Genomic DNA, 13,452 nt, shown 5'->3' with positions numbered 1-13,452 from the left:
AGCACAGAATGTCTTTCCATTTCTTTATATCTTCTTCAATTACCTTCATAAGCTTTCTATAGTTTTCAGCATACAGATCTTTTACATCTTTGGTTAGATTTATTCCTAGGTATTTTATGCTTCTTGGTGCAATTGTGAATGGGATCAGTTTCCTTATTTGTCTTTCTGTTGCTTCATTGTTAGTGTATAAGAATGCAACTGATTTCTGTACATTGATTTTGTATCCTGCAACTTTGCTGAATTCATGTATCAGTTCTAGCAGACTTTTGGTGGGTTCTATCGGATTTTCCATGTATAATATCATGTCATCTGCAAAAAGCAGAAGCTTGACTTCATCTTTGCCAATTTTGATGCCTTTGATTTCCTTTTGTTGTCTGATTGCTGATGCTAGAACTTCCAACACTATGTTAAACAACAGCGGTGAGAGTGGGCATCCCTGTCGTGTTCCTGATCTCAGGGAAAAAGCTCTCAGTTTTTCCCCATTGAGGATGATGTTAGCTGTGGGCTTTTCATAAATGGCTGTTATGATCTTTAAGTATGTTCCTTCTATCCCGACTTTCTCAAGGGTTTTTATTAAGAAAGGGTGCTGGATTTTGTCAAAGACCTTTCTGCATCGATTGACAGGATCATATGGTTCTTCTCTTTTTTTTTTGTTAATGTGATGTATCACGTTGATTTATTTGCGAATGTTGAACCAGCCCTGCATCCCAGGAATGAACCCCACTTGATCATGGTGAATAATTCTTTTTATATGCCTTTGAATTCGATTTGCTAGTATCTTATTGAGAATTTTTGCATCCATATTCATCAGGGATATTGGCCTGTAGTTCTCTTTTTTTACTGGGTCTCTGTCTGGTTTAGGAATCAAAGTAATACTGGCTTCATAGAATGAGTCTGGAAGTGTTCCTTCCCTTTTTTTTTCTTGGAATAGCTTGAGAAGGATAGGTATTATCTCTGCTTTAAACGTCTGGTAGAACTCCCCTGGGAAGCCATCTGGTCCTGGACTCTTATTTGTTGGGAGATTTTTGATAACCACTTCAATTTCTTCGCTGGTTATGGGTCTGTTCAAGCTTTCTATTTCCTCCTGATTGAGTTTTGGAAGTATGTCGGTGTTTAGGAATTTGTCCAGTTCTTCCAGGTTGTCCAGTTTGTTGGCATATAATTTTTCATAGTATTCCCTGATAATTGTTTGTATCTCTGAGGGATTGGTTGTAATAATTCCATTTTCATTCATGATTTTATCTATTTGGGTCATCTCCCTTTTCTTTTTGAGAAGCCTGGCTAGAGGTTTGTCAATTTTGTTTATTTTTTCAAAAAACCAACTCTTGGTTTCGTTGATCTGCTCTACAGTTTTTTTAGATTCTATATTGTTTATTTCTGCTCTGATCTTTATTATTTCTCTTCTTCTGCTGGGTTTAGGCTGCCTTTGCTGTCCTGCTTCTATTTCCTTTAGGTGTGCTGTTAGATTTTGTATTTGGGATTTTTCTTGTTGCTTGAGATAGGCCTGGATTGCAATGTATTTTCCTCTCAGGACCGCCTTCGCTGCGTCCCAAAGCGTTTGGATTGTTGTATTTTCATTTTCGTTTTTTTCCATATGTTTTTTAATTTCTTCTCTAATTTCCTGGTTGACCCACTCATTCGTTAGTAGGGTGTTCTTTAACCTCCATGCTTTTGGAGGTTTTGCAGACTTTTTCCTGTGGTTGATTTCAAGCTTCATAGCATTGTGGTCTGAAAGTATGCTTGGTATTATTTCAATTCTTGTAAACTTATGAAGGGCTGTTTTGTGACCCAGTATGTGATCTATCTTGGAGAATGTTCCATGTGCACTCGAGAAGAAAGTATATTCTGTTGCTTTGGGATGCAGAGTTCTAAATATATCTGTCAAGTCCATCTGATCCAATGTATCATTCAGGGCCCTTGTTTCTTTATTGACCGTGTGTCTAGATGATCTATCCATTTCTGTAAGTGGGGTGTTAAAGTCCCCTGCAATTACCACATTCTTATCAATAAGGTTGCTTATGTTTATGAGTAATTGTTTTATATATCTGGGGGCTCCGGTATTCAGCGCATAGACATTTATAATTGTTAGCTCTTCCTGATGGATAGACCCTGTGATTATTATATAATGCCCTTCTTCATCTCTTGTTACAGCCTTTAATTTAAAGTCTAGATTGTCTGATATAAGTATGGCTACTCCAGCTTTCTTTGGGTTCCAGTAGCATGATAAATAGTTCTCCATCCCCTCACTCTCAATCTGAAGGTGTCCTCCAATCTAAAATGAGTCTTTTGTAGACAGCAAATAGATGGGTCTTGTTTTTTATCCATTCTGATACCCTATGTCTTTTGGTTGGCGCATTTAATCCATTTACATTCAGTGTTATTATAGAAAGATACGGGTTTAGAGTCATTGTGATGTCTGTATGTTTTATGCTTGTAGTGATGTCTCTGGTACTTTGTCTCACAGGATCCCCCTTAGGATCTCTTGTAGGGCTGGTTTAGTGGTGACGAATTCCTTCAGTTTTTGTTTGTTTGGGAAGACCTTTATCTCTCCTTCTATTCTAAATGACAGACTTGCTGGATAAAGGATTCTCGGCTGCATATTTTTTCTGTTTAGCACACTGAAGATATCGTGCCAATCCTTTCTGGCCTGCCAAGTTTCAAAAGAGAGATCAGTCACGAGTCTTATAGGTCTCCCTTTATATGTGAGGGCACGTTTATCCCTTGCTGCTTTCAGAATTTTCTCTTTATCCTTGTATTTTGCCAGTTTCACTATGATATGTCATGCAGAAGATCGATTCAAGTTACGTCTGAAGGGAGTTCTCTGTGCCTCTTGGATTTCAATGCCTTTTTCCTTCCCCAGTTCAGGGAAGTTCTCAGCTATTATTTCTTCAAGTACCCCTTCAGCACCTTTCCCTCTCTCTTCCTCCTCTGGGATACCAATTATGCGTATATTATTTCTTTTTAGTGTATCACTTAGTTCTCTAATTTTCCCCTCATACTCCTGGATTTTTTTATCTCTCTCTCAGCTTCCTCTTTTTCCATAACTTTATCTTCTATTTCACCTATTCTCTCCTCTGCCTCTTCAATCCGAGCTGTCGTCATTTCCATTTTGTTTTGCATTTCGTTTAAAGCTCTTTTCAGCTCCTCGTGACTGTTCCTTAGTCCCTTGATCTCTGTAGCAAGAGATTCTCTGCTGTCCTCTATACTGTTTTCAAGCCCAGCGATTAATTTTATGACTATTATTCTAAATTCACTTTCTGTTATATTATTTAAATCCTTTTTGATCAGTTCATTAGCTGTTGTTATTTCCTGGAGATTCTTCTGAGGGGAATTCTTCCGTTTGGTCATTTTGGATAGTCCCTGGAGTGGTGAGGACCTGCAGGGCACTTCCCCTGTGCTGTGTATAACTGGAGTTGGTGGGCGGGGCCGCAGTCAGACCTGATGTCTGCCCCCAGCCCACCTCTGGTGCCACAGTCAGACTGGTGTGTGCCTTCTCTTCCCCTCTCCTAGGGGCGGGATTCATGGTGGGGTGGTGTGGCTCATCTGGGCTACTTACACACTGCCAGGCTTGTGGTGCTAGGGATCTAGTGTATTAGCTGGGGTGAGTAGGCAAGGTGCACGTGGGCAGGAGGGGCAGGCTTAGCTTGCTTCTCCTTAGGTGATCCACTTCAGGAGGGGCCCTGTGGCAGCAGGAGGGGGTCAGATCCGCTGCCAGAGGTTTGGCTCCACAGAAGCACAGAGTTGGGTGTTTGCGCGGAGCGAGCAAGTTCCCTGGCAGGAACTGGTTCCCTTTGGTATTTTGGCTTGGGGCTGGGCGGGGGAGATGGCGCTGGCGAGTGCCTTTGTTCCCCACCTAACTGAGCTCTGTCATCCGCGGGCTCGGCAACTCTCCCTCCCTTTGTCCTCCAACCTTCCCGCTTTCTGAGCAGAGCTGTTAACTTATGACCTCCCAGACGCTAAGTCGCACTTGCTGTCGGAACACAGTCCGTCCGGCCCCTCTGCTTTTGCCAGCCAGACTCGGGGGCTCTGCTTGGCCTGTGAGCCGCCCCTCCGCCCCGGCTCCCTCCCACCAGTCCGTGGAGCGCTCACTGCCTCGCCGCCCTTCCTACCCTCTTCCGTGGGCCTCTCGTCTGCGCTTGGCTCCGGAGGCTCCGTTCTGCTAATCCTGTGGCAGTTTTCTGGGTTATTTAGGCAGGTGTAGGTGGAATCTAAGTGATCAGCAGGACGCGCGGTGAGGCCAGCGTCCTCCTACGCCACCATCTTCTCTCTCTCCCTCCATATTGTTTCAAAACTGGCTGCACCAAATGCATTCATCCCATCAGTGAAAGAGGGTTCCCCTTTCTTGGCATCTTCACCAACATGTGTTGTTTCCTGAATTGTTAACTTTAGCCACTCTGACACGTGTGAGGTGGCAGCTCACCGTGGTTTTGATTTGTATTTCCTTGATGATGAGTGATGTTGAGCATCTTTTCATATATCTGTTGGCCATCTGGATGGTTTCTTTGGAAAAATGTCTGCTCGTGCCTTCTCATTTCTTATCTGGGTTATTTATTTTTGGAGTGTTGGTTTTGATAACATGTGTATAGGTTTGGGTTACTAGCCCACTATCTGAGTTGTCATTTCCAAGTATCTTCTTCTAATCTCTAGGTTGTCTTTCAGTTTTGCTGATTGTTTCTTTCACTGTGCAGAAGCTTTTTATCTTGATGAGGTCATAATACTTCATTTTTGCTTTTGTTTTCCTTCCCTTTGCCAGCATGTCTAGTAAGAAGTTTTTGCAGCCGAGGTCAAAGAGGTTGCTGCCTGTGGTCTCCTGTAGGACTTTGATGGTTTCCTGTGTCACATTTAGGTCTTTCATCTGTATTGAATTTATTTTTGTGTATGGTATAAAAAAGGGGTCCAATGTCTTTGTTTTTTAAGTTTAATTATTTACTCTGAGAGAGAGGGAGCATGAGTGGGGGAGTGGTGAGAGGGAAAGAAAGTGAGAAGGAGAGAGACAGGATTCCAAACGAATCATCCACGCCAACATCACAGAGCCTGACACAGGGCTACAACCCATGAACGACGAGATCATGACCTGAGCTGAAATCCAGACTCAGATGCCCAACCAACAGAGCCACCCAGGTACCCCAGAAGATGGTCTACTTTCATTTCTCTGCATGTCACTCTCCACTTTTCCCAACACCATTTATTGAAGAGACTGTCTTGTTGCCTTGAGTATTCTTTCCTGCATTGTCAAAGATTTGTTGACCATATAGCTGTGGGTCCCCTTCTGGGTTTTCTATTCTGTTCCATTCATCTACTTGTCTGTTTTCTGTGCCAATACCATACTGTCTTGCTGATTACAGCTTTATAACATAGCTTGAAGTCCAGAATTGTGGCGCTTCCTGCTTTCCTTTTTCAACAACACTTGGCTATTTATGTTTTCTTCTGGTTCCATACACATTTAGAATGGTTTCTTTCAGCTCTGAAAAAAATATCAGTGTTGTTATGTTCGGGATTGCATTGAATGTGTAGATTGCTTTGCAGAGTATAGACATTTGAAGAATATTTGTTCTTCCAAGCCATGAGCATGGAATGCTTTTCCATTTCTTTGTGTCATTTTCAGCTTCATTCAGAAGTTTTCTATAGTTTTTAGAGTACAAATATTTTACCTCTTTGGTTAAGTGTATTCCTAGGTTTATTGCAGTTTTTGGTGCACTTCTAAATAGAATCAATCCCTTTCTTTATTTTTAAGTTCATTTTTTATTTTACATCCAGTTTAGTTAGCAATAGTGCTCTAATGATTTCAGGAATAGATTCAAGTGATTCATCCTCTATGATAAACCCAGTTCTCATCCCAAAAATTGTCCTTCCTAATGCACATTACCCATTTTAGCCCATGCCCCCACCCGACCCCTCTAGTAATCGTCGGTTTGTTCTCTGCATTTAAGAGTCTCTTATGTTTTCCCCCTCCTTGTTTTGATATTTTTGCTTCCCTTCCCTTAAGTTCATCTGTGTCATACCTTAAATGCCTCATATGAGTGAAGTCATAAGATATTTGCCTTTCTCGGTCTGGCTAATTTCGCTGGTCATAATACCCTCTATTTCCATCCATGTAGTTGCAGATGGCAAGATTTCATTCTTTTTGATTGCTGACTAATACACCATTGTGTGTGTGTGTGTGTGTGTGTGTGTGTGTGTGTGTGTTTGTGTGTGTGAGTGTGTGTGTACACACCCCACATCTTCTTTATCCATTTATCCGTCAATGGACATTTGGGCTCTGGAATTGATTTCTTAGTTTCTTCTTCTGCTGCCTCATTACTGATGTATAGTCATGCGAATGATTTCTGTGTTTTGACTTTATATCTTACAACTTTGATGAATTCATGTATCTGTTCTAGCAGTTTTTTGGTGGAGTCTTTGGGGTTTCTACATAGAATATCATGTCTTCCGTGAAAAGTGATAATTACACTTCTTTCACGCCAATTTGGATGGCTTGTATTTCTCTTTGTGGTCTTATTTCTGAAGATAGGACTTCCAGTACTATGTTGAACAACTGGTGAGAGTGGACATCCCTGTTGTGTTCCTGACCTTAGGGGAAAAGCTCTCAGATTTTCCGCAGAAGGATGATGTTATCTGCGGGCCTTTCACATATGGCCTCTCTGATTGTTGAAGTATGTTCCTTTTATCCCTACTTTCTTGAAGATTTTTATCAAGAAAGGATGCTATATTTTGTCAAATGCTCTCTATAAACCTTACTTTTTGATGATAGTAGCCACTACACTAATTGTATTTTTGGATTTCATCTATTTTTTATGCTTTTGGATAACAATTTTCAACTGAGTGCTTTTGAAGAAACTGTAGGTGATTTTTGTTGTTGTTTATTTACTTTTGAGAGAGAGAGGGAGACACAGAATCCAAAGCAGGATCCAGGCTCTGAGCTCTCAGCACGCATGCAGGTGTGGATTTCAAACTCACACACTCTAAGATCATAACCTGAGCTGACTTCAGACACTTAATCAACTGAGCCACCCAGGCACCCAGAAGACTGTATCAGTTTTAATCCAAATAGGAATCAGTCAGATGTCAGTTGTCAATATTGCTATATGTGTATTTTTTGTGTCAATATTAAACGTACATTTTTGGTATATGACGTACCCTGTCTGTTTCTTTTCATGGTAATTTGTCAAAGGTTGTTTCACCCTGGGTAGGCTGTCCTATGGTATTCTTGTCATCACCTATTTGTGGGTGAATTTATATTCTCTTTGAGAAGCAAACAGGTTTTTGAATTTAAGGTAATTTTTTTTTACCTTGGGTTGGTAATCTTATTTTATGTGAGTTCTTCCTTCTAAAACCCTGGGAAATGAGTATGGTATGTTCATTTATCGAGGAGGGTTTGGTTGCTGGGTGAGCCTTCCTGGGAGTAGAGATTGTTTCTCTTCTTTTGCATTATCTCAAAAATAATATTAAGAATAATATTGGAGGTGAGGGCACAAGTATACACAGCAGAGTGGGAGATAGTAAAGAAGGCTGAAATAGAGGCTCTGAGGAAATTTTGATGGGTCAATCATTTGCATTTGTGTATTTGGTCAATTTGAATGTGTGACTGTCAATGGACATCCCAGAACTGGAAGATGAGACGCGACGTATTATCTTGGAAGCACAGTTTGAACCAGAAAGGTGAAACTGACTCCCCAAACTGTAAGTCCTTTCTCTCCTCTATGTGAGTCTGAATGTCAGGAAAGTATGAATGCCAACTTGGGCGGCCCAGCAGGTAGAAAAGTCAGGAACTCTGTTCTCAGAAGGGAGGATCAGAGACTAGCAGTGGAGCTGTGGAGAACAATTTTGTGGTGTAAGAGGTAATTTTTGACAGAATCTGAAGGGAGAAGTCTCTGTTAGGGTATGCAAGCTCCATGTAGGCAGAGGTACTATTCCCGATTCATATTCTGGGGCAGCTGAGCTGTGTACCCACAATATTAGGCCTGAAATATGAAACCGGCAACTGGGAACGTGAGAAGTTCCACTGGAGAGGTGGGACTGACGGTTGGCTCATGAGTTTCTACTACACAGTGTGGTGCTGAGTAACCAGATTCCACTCCCCATTCTTCTCTGTGGTCCTGTGCATTGCGTGAAGGGCCTCATCCGGGTCCTGGAGGGCTTCACCTGCATTCTCTCTGTGAACATGTGGGAAGTTTTGGCAACAGGAAAGACAGAATTGGGAGAGGACATCAAAAACTCTTGGTATGCTAAGGGGGTCTGGGTGACTCAGTCAGTTGAGTATCCGTCTTTGACTCAAGTCATGATTTAGCAGTTTGTGGCTTTGGGTGCTGCTTGGGGCTCTGTGCTGACAGCTCAGAGCCTGGAGCTTGATTCAGATTCTGTGTCTCCTTGTCTCTCTGCCCCTAACCCACGTGCACTCTGTCTTTGTCTGTCTCTAAAATAAATAAACATTAAAAAGAAGAAGAAGAAAAAATCTGGATGTGGTTACAACATTGTTCAGAGGGAGGACTGGTCTGGACATAGACTCTGGTGTCAGTTTATCAAAAATGTGAACTCAGGTGTGTGGGCTTGGTTGAGATGGGATTCAAGGCTAGTGCCTGGAGACCTGGGATGGTGGGCAAAGGAGCACATGAATGCAGGTTTTGGCCCTGGAGGATCTATTGGTGCCAACCATCCTCTGTGCGCGTGTGCATCATTTGTTGGGGAAACTCTGTCTCTGCAGGAGGTACCCAAGGGTGAAATCTGGGCAAGGGAGGGCAGAGTCACACTGGTGTCCTAGGTGCATGTGCAAAGACGATGGTGAGAGGCTGTGAAAGGTGTCACGCTGAGTCTTCTGCCCAAGTTTCAAGTGGGCAAGGTGTTCAAGCCATGTGGGAAAGCAATCAAAATGAAAAGGGGTACTGTGTAGAGTTAAAAGATGAACTGATGTACATTCCAGTTTTCAAGACTTAATTTGACCATTTAATTTGTCTTTCTTATTTGTATGCAAATAGATAGACATGCTCCATCTGTAGGAAATGGTAGTAAGGTTTTTACAGAGACCATGTGGAAACAAAACAAGGGCAGTTGTTGATTGGATATATCTTAAGCATTTCCCTTCTTTTTGGGAGTCCTAATTGATTGCAATTATTTGCTCATATTTTTTTTTTCCATTCAAGTGCAATGACTGAGAATTAAGTTCTGGTTTCATTACAGAGGCTGCCATGGCATTAGACCCTCCTCAGGTTATGGCTTTCCTATTTAATTTACTTCACAGTGGAAGCACATTTGGTAGGATACTACCAGATTTATGTTTTTTGTTGTTGCTGCTGTCATTGTGTTTTTTTGTTTTTCTTTTCTTTTTGTTTATTTATTTATTTATTTATTTATTTATTTATTTATTTTTTTTTTTTTTGAGAGAGAGATAGTGCAAGCAGGGGAAGAGTGGCAGAGATTAGAGAAAGTCTTAACAGGCACCATACTCAGAGTGGGGTCCAACTCATGGCTGTATCTCACAACTCTAGGAATATGAGCTGGGCTCCAAATTCCAATGAGTTTTTCATCTGACTGAAACACTAGGGCACCTTGCTTGTTTTTGTTTTAATCCATTTGCCAGTGTGTTTAGCAATTGTCCACCCATTATAAGAATGGTTCTTATGGTACAACAATCCCATGTCCCAGAACCACCCAATTAAGTCACATATGTACAAGGGAAACATCCACATTTCAAGATGTGTGTGATAACAGAAGACAGATACATTCAACCATGCAGTTGTATAAAAAAAGAGAGTTTCCACATGGAGGTTTTCCTTACAATTACCTTGGGATATGAGGTGTTTCTGTGTTGCAGTAGATCCATTTCTACCTGTGTGAAAATATCACCTTCATGTAGCATGGTTAAGGGAAGCATTTGATAAGTTCGATGTGACAATACTTATGTAAACATTGAACCATGTACAAAATATTTTAGTGTCTTTGTGTTAAACAATTACAAATGCAATTTACATACACTGTGAAACTGCATAGTAGGCAGGAGCCACCTCAACTTGACAGACTGTTATGTTTGAAGATCGATCTATTATTGATATAGGTAATTAATGGAGATTTTTACTTGATTTAAATATTTTATGAGTTTATCATTTTCATTTTACAATTAATGACATGCCTAGGTGTAGTTGTGTTCTACCACTACCACAATCAATTGCATGCATTTAGGAACTATAAAAACATAATTCTGTCGTTAATAAGTCTGAAATTCAGTGGACTTGGCTCAGCTTTCTGTGGAGGGCACTCTGATGTTAAAATCAAGGTTCAAAACTGAGTGTTGATGGGGGGTGGGAGGGAGGGGAGAGTGGGTGATGGGTACTGAAGAGGGCATCTTTTGGGATGAGCACTGGGTTTTGTATGGAAACCAACTTGACAATAAATCTCATATATTAACAAAATAAAAATTAAAAAAAATAAAATAAAAATTCATGAGGCATTGGATCTACTTGGGAACCTCTACAAGCGCAGTCACTTCCAGGACCATTCAGGTTGTTGGCAGAATCCATTTTGTTACCATGGTTTCCACATGATCTCCATGGCCACACCTTGTGCATGGTTATGTCCGAAGAAGAGAAAAAGTGTTGAGTCTCACTGTTTACTCAAGATTTCAACTGTGGTCCTTTATTGTCTATTCAGTTGAAAGGATTACTGGGTGTTTTATGGAAGTAAGTTTTTTGCCTTGTGGGCTGAACTTACACCACTCACAATTGTGAATCAAGTGTAAATCAGAGATTTAATGAGAATGAATCCATGATGTACAAAGGGACGCTGCAATTGTCATCTCCCCCATCTCAACCCCTCTTCTCTGTGTCCTACATTGTGACCTCAATCTCCACTCCTGGTGCCTCTAGATATCCATGAAACCTGACTCTTTCCCTGAAAATGACCCTTCTAGTCTTCTTCATTGCTCTTCTCAGTCCTGCAGGTGCACTTTTTTTTTAAATTTGTATATGTTTGTTTAATTTTGAGAAAGTTTGAGCAGAGGAGGGTCAGAGAGCGAGGGGGACTGAGGATGTGAGGCGGGCTCAGCACGACAGCACCAAGCCTGATGTGGGGTTCAAACCCATGAACCGTTAGATCAAAACCTGTGTCGATGTTGGACACTCCACCTACTGAGGAACCCCGACACATGTATTTCTTTCTCTTTTAAAAAATAAAATAACATGTTTGTTTGCTTTTGGGAGAGCATGAGCAAGGGAGAGGCAAAAGGAGAGAGTGGCAGGGGATCCGAAGCTGGCTCTGCATGACAGCAGCGAGCCCTATGCCATCAGGTGTATTTAGACCTCTATACCAACAAGCATGTTTCACGTGATCCCACAGCCCTCATCCCGAATTTCCTCCCCTTCCGCTGCCCCTAAATACTCCATTCTCCATTCATTCCTCCTTCCCCATTCCAATACGTCAGCCCACTTCTTGTGTCTTTTATGTCCACTGTCCTCGTGTGCCAGCCAACATTTATCAGGAGTCCTTAGTTTCCCCATGTTCCTGCACTTATTACCCCCAACTCTACACTTCCTGACTCTTTCTCATGATCCCTCTAGCCTCCTGATGCCAACTGTTCTCCCATCTCTGAAGGTCTCTGTCCACCCACACTAACTCCCTGTGCCCATGTTTCCTAGGCATCATCTTTTCTTTCTACTCTTTCTCTCTGGTTGGAGCACTGAATACTCCCAGGACTCCAGTCGCTGGCAACTATCTCCCTTCCATCCCTATCTTCTTTAATCCTTCATTGGCAAAAAGGTTTCTATGCTCTCTACCCAACCTTGTCACTTCACTCCCTTTTGCGAATTAATTTGTCATCCATTATTCCCCTCCTTCCTAGGACTTCTTTTACCCTCTTATTTTCCCACACATATAGCCCAGCCTTAATGTCCCTGCCTACACTCCACTCCCAACCTAAAATAAGTAGTTTGCCTTAACCCTTCAGTCACATTTCACAACCTAGTGCCTTTTAGCCTTAGTGTGGGTTACATAGTGTGCGTCAAATAAATATGCCTGAATGCTAACCCTCATTACCTGTAATTATACCCTTATCGGGCAGTAAGCTCTTGGCAGATGTCTTTATGTTAAAATGAGGTCATGCTAGATTTGGGTCAATTTTACTCCAATGACTGGTATCCTTATAAGAAAAGAAAAATGAAGACACACACAGAACAAGGTGTGATGATGAATGCAATGGTGGAGTGAGATACATTGACAAGCCAAGCCAGGCCAGGGACAGCTGACAGTCCCAGGAGTTAGAAAGAGCAAAGTCTCAATTCTTGAGGTACAGTGTGGCCCTGTCAACAGCTCACTTCAGACTTCAAGAACGTCCAGAACTGTGAGACAGTAATTCCACAGTGTGCTTAGACTAAGAGACCAATGCACCATTGCTCATTTTAGCCAGCCTATATTGTATATATGCAGCATATTATCTACGCAACTGACTATGGACACAAGTTATTTTCATGTCTTGGTTATTATGAATAATGGGGCATGTTGCTTAGTTTTTGCATATTTGTGAGTTTTCTAGTTTTGTCCATTTACCTGACTCTAGGTGCATGCCATTGTGGTTGAAAAGATGCTTGATAGAATTTCACTCATAAATTTATTAAGACTTTTTTTGTGTGCCAACATATAATCTATACTGGAGAGTGTTCTGTGTCCGTGTGGAAAGAATGAGTTTTCTGCTGCTGTTGCATGCAATGTTGTAAGTCCGTCTGCTGAATGTCTTTGAAGTCCGATGTTTTCATATTGACGTCATGTCTGAATACTCAATCCATTATTGAAAGTGCAGTGCTGAAATCCTACTGTATACATACATAGGTGCTTTTATGTGGGGGGGGGATAAATATTTATACAAGTTCTATCCTTTGGTGGAATTGACTCCTTTATTTTTTCAGTTCTGTTCTTAGCAAAAGCAGCTAAAAACTATAAAACATTACTTTATATCTATAAAAGAAAATGATTTCAAAATTAAGTGATGCACATGTATCCAAATGTGACCAAATCAACACAACAATTCAATGCACAATAAGTGTATTATGTAATTCATGGAACAAAAAGCAAGACACAACTAAATGTTTTGTCAATACAAATGCTATACACATGTACAAACCTACAGCTTAGTGCAACACAAACAAATCCTAAGTACTTGGTATAGCTACCTTTCTCCTACATTAAAGGATTGAATGTCTTCTATGTAGTAAATAGACATAGAATGTATAAAAACTTTGGTCACATGTAATGTAATCTAAAATGTGGGACCCAAGTGGAATGTAAGGTTAGCTTATGGGAAGATGCATATTTCAGAAAGAACTCAACTTGAAATAAATCTGCTATATTGACACGATGACCCATAAAAAACTGATCATTGCAAATGTATACAAAGAACTGCCCAGAAATACCGGAAATCTTACTGACAGGTATATTATGGTACCATGTCTGAAATAAAAAATAACTTGCTTG

Source organism: Panthera tigris, chromosome E2, assembly GCF_018350195.1.
Source record: "Panthera tigris isolate Pti1 chromosome E2, P.tigris_Pti1_mat1.1, whole genome shotgun sequence".
NCBI classification, from domain to species: domain Eukaryota; kingdom Metazoa; phylum Chordata; class Mammalia; order Carnivora; family Felidae; genus Panthera; species Panthera tigris.
This window is presented reverse-complemented; position numbering follows the sequence as displayed.